General features: G+C 40.6%; 1 protein-coding gene across 4 annotated transcripts in view; it reads left to right on the top strand.

Moving 5' to 3' along the window:
* The first annotated feature begins 111 nt into the window (after window positions 1-111).
* Window positions 112-8,600, top strand: part of ESCO1 (establishment of sister chromatid cohesion N-acetyltransferase 1) — a 72,144-nt gene continuing 63,655 nt past the window's right edge. For 2 of the 4 annotated variants that reach the window (XR_014297507.1, XM_082667352.1), the window contains exon 1: window positions 112-252. The gene's annotated coding sequence lies outside the window, so the exon portion shown is untranslated. Of the gene's footprint in view, window positions 253-5,491; window positions 5,616-8,600 lie in introns of those variants that run through there. The other 2 variants (XM_082667355.1, XM_082667353.1) reach the window with 2 other exon arrangements.

Raw genomic sequence — 8,600 nt, 5'->3', positions numbered from 1 at the left:
GGCCATCTTCATCTTCTGGGCACGTCAGCTGAGCCGGTTCAGGCAGAAAAGGAGCGTTGCGCAAGCGCGCCCAAGACGGTCCCAGGTAACTCCCATCTGACGGGCGAGGCGTAGCCGTCGTCGCCGGAAGTTTGGCGTTGCTGCGCCGCGGGAGAGGCGGTGGTGGCGGCAGAAGCAGCTGAGTGTCTCCCGATACCCGGATGTGAGGCGGTCTGCTAGCTCTCGTCGGACCCTTGGCCCGGAGCGAGGAAGGTACGGTAGCGTCCCGACCGCCCCGCCGCCTGCTGTCGCGTCGCCAGCGTCCTCGCCTCCCTGTTGCCAGCCCCTCCGGAGAGCCGGACGCTTCTCCCCCTTCCTGTCCGCCCCTCTGTGTCGTGCTGCCTCGCACGCCCTTCCTACTCCTCGGGTCCCGGCTCCTGGCGCCCCTGGGAGGGAGTGGGCGGCTCGGAGGCGCGGTCGCCTGAGGCAGGTAACCAACCTGCGCGGCTCGGCTGCCCAGTCGCCGCATCACCTGCCGCGGCCCGCTGGGTGGTCAGCGGTAGTAAGGGGCCGTGGCCGAGCACGGGGTCAGGCCGGGGCTCCCCAGGCGGCCGCGCGGGCTTCCGGAGACCCCGAGGTGGCGTGCAGCCTTTTGCGGCGGACGGGGAGGTGTCGGCGCCGGCCCGCAGGTTGCCCTGCCTCGTCCCCACCCCCGGCGTCTTTCCTTCCGTGCGTCTCCCCCGAACCCGCCGTTCCAGCCCTGGCGGAGCTGCGGTCCTGCGGCTCGCTCCCCTGCCCGTCGCCCCCCGCTGACCCTGCGTGAACCCTGAGGCCTCTGCAGTCTGCTGGGCGGGATGTGAGGATCCTGGCCTCACGGCCCTTAGACTGGGAGGGGAGCGGTGGCCCGGGTCCAAGGTCATAGTGTGGTTCTGGTTGGACAGGACTGTCTGGGCGCAGGGAGGGCTGCTCTGGAGTAGAAATTGGGTGTGTTGAGGGGCATAGTGAAGTTTGTAGAGATAGATGCGAGCAGAAGGGAATTGGGTCCTCGATTTTGATCACTATTCTTAAGATTGTTTTATAACGGGGGTTTGTTTTTCTCGGGCAGAATGGGAGAGATAGCAACTCCAAAAATTGGAGAACATTGCCACTCCCACACCCTTAACCTCCCCCTCCCTCATCCCCAAATGTTTTGTTTTGAAAACCCGCACGGACGGTATTTTCCAGGAGTGGGGGCGGGGGAGGAGGAAGGAGTTATATCCTTGAGGTTTTAGAAGTACTGTGCATCTTGTTTTCGGGTAGCCTTCCGTAGCTGAAAAGGGATTCTTTTAGCAGGAAGTAGTTGCAGCACACAATATTTGAATAGTATTATCAAACGATGTTTCAGTAAATAGCCTTAACAGAAACCCGTAAAAGAATGCTACTTAGTGGAAGAGTGGGATGTCGGTGTGCTTTGTTTTTTCCTCACCTAAACGTTATTTAAAAAAAAAAAAAGGTAAAACACAATTTCAATTTCAAACATTTTGGATGCCGTGAATTATGTTATATTCAGCCTCTTCTGATTAAGTCCTTAGTTTCTGCTTTACACAAGGCATCAATACCAATGGAACTTTTTTAATTTGAAAAACTTTAAAAAATCTCACCGTGGAATTAGAAATGAGAGTGGGATAAAAAGTGCTTAATTTGGAATCTGCAAATTCAGACCTAGAGCATGTGCAGAAATGAGAAAGCTGTAACAGACACTTCCCCCTTTTGGGCAGAATGCAGTGTATGCCCCTTAGGTCAGATGTGTGTCTTTGGAAGTACCCTTCTTAGAACAAAACCTCCCTTATGTTATGAGCTTCTGCCCACCTTACTAATTCCCGGGTAAAGAAAATATGCTGTCATTTCTCGTTGATTAGTATTATAATTCTGTAGTTAAAAAGTAGTTTTTTTTAACATCAGACCCAAACAAGATTTTGTGCTAGGCCTTTAAACCAGTAAATTATGCTTCCAGAAGAACTGAAAAAGGACCCTAATTAATGGATGTCATTAACCTCTTTTGCTGGATGGCCCTTTTTAGCCTGGTAATTCATCACAGCACAAAGCTGACTGTAATTATTCTAATAATGAAGGAGACTAGCATTGCACAATGGATTTTTTTAATAAATATTTTTTCGTGAGTTTTGTTAGCAGATTTATGTTACATGTTGAGTAATTTGAATAACCTCAGCTGAAGGTGATCAGAAGTTTAGATGGTAGGTAGAAACCAACTCCAGTAAAATTGTTACCATACATAATTCAATTAAGGGCTCTGTTAACCCCTCTGAAGCTCAGCCTTCAGTGTTTTTCTGTGCATCCCTTTTTGTTGGCACAGCGAAAGTTCTTTGGCTCTATTTCTGCATACTGTGGTTACTTTTGACAATAACATCATTCTGTTTACTTGACCATCCTGTCTTTTTTGAGGGAGCTACATCTTAAGCTTAACTTCATTTTAGTACACCTGAAGAAATCAAGATTTATGTCATCTGCGCTCTTCAGCTTACTTTAAAGATTTATGGCTTCATATGTGAGACTCATGAGAGATAAAACTCAGAATATAAATTAAAAATGGGGTTTTAAGTATTACTTTAATTTTTATTTAATTAATTTATTTATTTTTGGCCTCACCTCGCAGCTTGCAGGATCTTAGTTGCCCTACCTGGGATGGAACCCTGGCCTCGGCAGTGAAAGGGTGGAGTCTTAACCACTGGACTGCCAGGGAATTCCCTTAAGTATTACTTTAATATAGTGGCCTCAGACTTTTTGGTCAGGATCCCTTTACATTCTTAAAATTATGTAGGACTCCAAATAGCTTTTGTTTTATGTGGGTTATATCTATTCACAGTTATTGTATTTGAAATTAACAAGTATATTTATTAATTCATTGAAAAATAATAAACTAATTGCAGGTTAATATAAATAACTTTTTAAATGAAAAACTATTTTCCAAAACAAAAAAAATTAGTGAAAGAATGGCAACTGTTTTACATTTTTGTAAATCTCTTTAATGTTTGGCCTAATAGAAGACAGCTGGATTCTCTTATCAGCTTCAGCATTCAATCTTTATATGTTGTTCTGGTTGAAGCATATGAAGAAAATCTAGCTTCACACCAGTGTGTTGGGAGGAGTACTTTAATAACATTTTCAGATAATTGTGATACTCTTCTTTGACTCTACAACAAAACTCAACAAGTGGTAATTGCCTTTTTTTTTTAAATAAAGGGTTTTTTTTTTTTCCTCTTGATATTTATTTATTTTGGCTGCACCAGGTCTTAGTTGTAGCACGTGGGATCTTCCTTGCAGCGTACCCGATCCTTTTTTAGTTGCATGTGGGCTCTTAGTTGTGGCATGCATGTGGGATCTAGTTCCCTGACCAGGGATTGAACCTGGGCCCCCTGCATTTGGGATCACTGAGTCTTACCCACTGGACCACCAGGGAAGTCCCAACAAGTGGTAATTTCTTAAAGATTAGTTGCAATGTGGAATCTGAAACTGTATCTATATACTTTTCACACAATGTTGCATTAAATTTCATTGGTCTGTTTGTGCTTTGAATTGATCTTTTACCTGTGTATGATTTTGATCCCATGAACCCCCTGAATGGGTCTCTGGAATCCCCATGGTCCCTGTACCACACTTTGAGAACTGCTGCTTTAATGTAAATAATTTAATAGTTTAGAATTAATGTAATTATTGAAGCTGAAAGGGATAAAGGTAATATGGAAATAGAGTTGATAATTAGTTAAGTGAAATGAGTAACTAAGGTAAATATTTTTTTTCATGTTTTCTTTTCATCAAAAATATTATATCAGTAAATTAATAAATGCTTATGATGTGCCAGGAACTGTTCTAAGGACTTTATATGAGGAAATATTTCTATTGTATCATCTTTAGTGATGGTTAAGAGAAAGGCAAGTATAATTTAACTTATTTTTTTCCCTACAGATAGTACAGTCTTTCTTCTTTTTTTTTTTTTTTTTTTTTTGCGGTACACGGGCCTCTCACTGTTGTGGCTTCTCCCGTTGCGGAGCACAGGCTCCGAATGCGCAGGCTCATCGGCCATGGCTCACGGGCCCAGCCGCTCCGCGGCACGTGGGATCTTCCCGGACCAGGGCACGAACCCGTGTCCCTTCATTGGCAGGCGGACTCTCAACCACTGCGCCACCAGGGAAGCCCAGTACAGTCTTTCTGACGTATCCTTTATAATGCAGATATAGTTCCACTTTAGAAGATATATAATACCTAGATAATTTATCTGTAAGGTATTTGAGATAGAAAATATGCTGATCCCTAGCATCTGTCACTGTTTATGTTTAAAATATATTGTTTTAGACTATATTAACCCATCAGAAAATTGAGTTATTAAATAAATACTAGTAGTGTTAATGAAGATAATCCTGTTGACATGGAAATTTGTTTTATTTTGTTAAATCATTTCAACTAGTATTTGAAACTTTGTTGTGACCATGGTCACTAAATGAAATTTTTCTTCAAAAACAAAAATAGATAATTTTCATAAGACAAATTTAGGTTTATTTAAAAAGCCTGATGCATATTAAAGTCTGTTTCATTTCAGATTCACTTTTTTGGTAATAGCTTTATGGAGATAAAATCACCCCTTATAGAATACAACTCTGGGGTTTTCAGTATATTCAGAGTTGTGCAACCATTACCACTAATTTTAGCATATTTTCATCATTCCAAAAATGATGAAAATACCTATACTAACATGTTATTCCTTTTTTTTTTTCCTCTGCCCACTTACTACCATCAATCTGCTTTCTTTTTTTGAAGATTTGTTTGTTCTGGACATCTCAGATAAATGGAATCAAACAACACGTGGCATTTTGTGACTAGCTTCTTTTACTTAGCATAATGTTTTTAAGGTTAAACCATGTTGTAACATGTATCAGTACTTCATTCCTGTTTATGGCTAAATATAATATTCCATTATATGGACATACCACATTTTATTTATCCATTCGTTAGTTCATAGACAGTTGGGTTATGCCCACTTTTTGGCTGTTATGAATAATGCTGCTTTGAACATTTGTGTACAGGTTATTGTGTAGACATCCAGTTTCACTTTTGACCTTTCCCGATATATTTTACATAGATATAAACACAATATAGTTTTTTTTATATGTATAAATTTATTTATTTATTTTTGGCTGCGTTGGGTCTTCATTGCTGTGCGCGTGGGCTTTTCTCTAGTTGTGGCGAGCGGGGGCTACTCTTCCTTGCAGTGTGCGGGCTTCTCATTGTGGTGGCTTCTCTTGTTGCGGAGCACGGGCTCTAGGCACGCGGGCTTCAGTAATTGTGGCTCACAGGCTCTTGAGTGCAGGCTCTGTAGTTGTGGCGCACAGGCTTAGTTGCTACGCGGCATGTTGGATCTTCCCGGACCAGGGCTCAAACCCGTATCCCCTTCATTGGCAGGTGAATTCTCAACTACTGCACCACCAAGGAAGCCCTATATAGTTATTTATTTCACGACTGATAAGTACATTCTTTTTTGATGTGAAAGATTCAAACATTGCATAAACGTATAAGTAAAATGGGAAGGTATTTTAAAAAATTCTTTGTATACCCTTTCATCTCCATCTTTTACCACCCTACAGGTAAGTACTATTGATATTTTAGTGTGTATTCTTTCAGTGTGTTTTCTTTGTGTTAGAATACTTATATATGACACATTAATTTATCTCTTTCTTACAAAATTACTTTATGCAATTTATGTACTTCTTATTTCTAATGACTATCAAAATTCTACCTTGGCATTTTGTTTTTTTCTCCTTTGGACATTTGGGCTATTTTTGATATTTTTGCTAATGTAAATGCTACTGTTGTCATCGTTGCTGTCATGTAAATTTTTTTTTTTTTTTGGTTTTATTTTCTTGATGTGGGTGGATGGTAGTATCATAAATTGTGGAGAACAGACATAGTGGAATGACCTGACTGTTAGATAGTTGAGTTTAAGGTGCCTTTAAGACATCAGGATGGACATGTCCAGTATGTTGTTGGATATCTGAGTATCACTAGGGATGGAAATTGTGTTGGGGATATTCATTTGTATGTTAATGGCTTACAGATAGTAATCGAAAGTATGAGTATAGATGAAATTATCTAATGTGTGTCTTTTGTGGTAAGAGAACAACACTTGGGGAATGTTAATTTGTTAAGAGGCCAGTGGAAGAAGAGAATTAAAAAAATTAAATTGTCCATGTCTGTCTTTTTTAGAGTTTTAACTAATAATGTTGAGAATAATGTTGAGTTTTACTGAATATCTATTATAAATCTAGTGTAATAGAGAGAATTTGTCTTTGAATGTTTGGAAAAATTTATTAGGGACGATACCTTGTATTACTGTGTGTGTTTTTGTTGCATTCTGTTAATGGTTTATTGTTGCTTCAGTTGTGACATTTTATATGTTTTTGGTTAGTGGTAATTAGTTTATGTTCTTTAAAATGCTTTTTAGTCTGTAAGTATTAATTGGGCGTTTTAGAAGGTGAGAAATACTTGGATTACCCTAAATAGTGTGTGAATGGATTGGCAGGATACACAGAGAAATAAGGAAGAGAAGACTATTTGTAGAGCCAGATCTTGTGCAAGGAAAAAACAGGAATCACCAAACACTAGACCTTATAGAAACCTGAAGATAATTCAGGACTCAGAAGGTTGCTGAGAAATTTCCTCTGGGGGAATTAAAACGAGGTAAGCCAGATGTTCAACCAGGGATGATTTTTGCCTCCCAGGGAATACTTGGCATTGTCTGAAGATATATTTGATTGTCAGAACTGAGGGGAAGGTGCTCCTGGTATCTAGCAGGTACACATCAGGGATGCTGCTGTTAAATACCCTCCATGCTCAAGACAAACACCACCACCACCAGCACCCCACCCCCCGCAAAGATTTTATTTGCTCCAAAATGTTAGTAGTGGTGAGATTGGAAACCTTGCATGTTGGCTGCTCTTCGGTCAGTAATCTCTTTGGGGGCATAGGGGCAGGAGTTTCAGGATATAACTATTTATGAACTACCTAAGGGCCCGCACTTTTTTTTTTTTTTTAAAGCAGGTACGTGTCGGCATGGTGAATTTTCAGAAAGGGGTTATGAACTTGACAAGCCACCAGACTCAGATTTTCAGTGAATATTTCTCTTATCTCTTGGATGTGGCAAAAGGATTGTGTAGTTGAAATGGACTAAGAATTGGTAGGTTATCAGAGTTTAGGCGATTAAGAACCTATGGTCATTCATGTGAATTTTAAAACCTATGATGTTTGTAATAGTTCGGTTTGAGAAGATTATGCTTGAAGAGTTTTTGGTGATCAATAGATTACTATAGTGAAGAAAGAAGGTATAAGAGCAGAATGGCATAAACCTTAAAAGAAAAGTGGAAAAAATTTTGCATGTGAGATGAAACTGCTGTGCTGGGAACACTGTAGGTCCCTTGATGTGATACAGCCTGCTTAGGAGGTGTATTAGTTTCCTGTGTCTTCTGTAACAAATTACCACAAACTTAATGGCTTAAAACAACAAAAATTTATTTTCTCACGGTTTTAGATGCCCAGAGTCAGAAATCAAGATGTAGGCATGGCTATGCTCTCTTCATAGGTTTTAGAGAGGAGTTTGTTTTTGGCCTTGTCCAACTTCTGGTGGCTGCCCTTGCATTCTTGGGCTCGTGAGCACAGACCCCCAATCTCTGCCTGTTTTCACATTGTTTTCTACTTTCTGTGTTTGTCTCCCTATGAGTGTCTCTTATAAGGATACTTGTCGCTGGATTTAGGGCCCACGTGAATGATCCAGGATGACCTCAAGATTCATATTTTCACTGGGAAAGGGTTTATGTGGGCTTCCAAAGGAGAGGGTTAAGAAAGAGTGAGATCCACTGTGGAAATAGAGTCAGGAGGAAGATAATAAAGGAAATGATAACCGATATGAGGAGCTTGCATTTGGTTGATGGATGTGCATGACTTCTAGGGCCTTTGAGACTGGATCTGTGCAAATTGAAGGTCTTCGGTGTTAGAAAAATGATGCTATTGATAGACCTTTTAGTCTTTGCTTTATGCCAGGTTCAAACTGAGGACTGCTGAAAAGTTGTCCTGTGATCTCAGAAGCAAAATCTTTTCCAGCTGGTTGGATGGCTTTCTGAATTTGTACCAGTGTTTTATGGAACTGAAGAGACTTTTGAAGTAGTTGGGGAAATAGACCTTAAGTAAATTATTTTGGAATTGAGAGGTGTCCTGAGCTGAATTCTGCAGTAAATCTTTTGACAGAATTACTACACCTTGAGATGGCTAGAAGTTTCCAATGATGTATGAAATATCAAAAGCATGTTGGGCAAAATAGTCCTAGGGTTGTATAGAAAAAAGGCTGTTTGATTTTAAGAAGTGTTTTTCTGGTGGGCATGGGGGTGGTTACATTGAGGTGATAGGGTAGTTGTTTTTATTTGACTGGTTGATGTCATGTATTAATAGAATTCCTAAAATTCAGTCATCTCTGTGTTCCTTTTATCAATTTTACTTGGTAGTGGTGGACCACTTGGCTATGCCCATGTTGTGTTAAAAATGCTAACTTGTTTTAATTTAAGGCTTTCGTGTATCTTTTT

Source organism: Grampus griseus (assembly GCF_964374135.1).
Source record: "Grampus griseus genome assembly, chromosome: 12".
Classification (NCBI taxonomy): domain Eukaryota; kingdom Metazoa; phylum Chordata; class Mammalia; order Artiodactyla; family Delphinidae; genus Grampus; species Grampus griseus.
The sequence above is the reverse complement of the archived record's forward strand: the minus strand, read 5'-3'. Positions and strand labels throughout refer to the sequence as shown.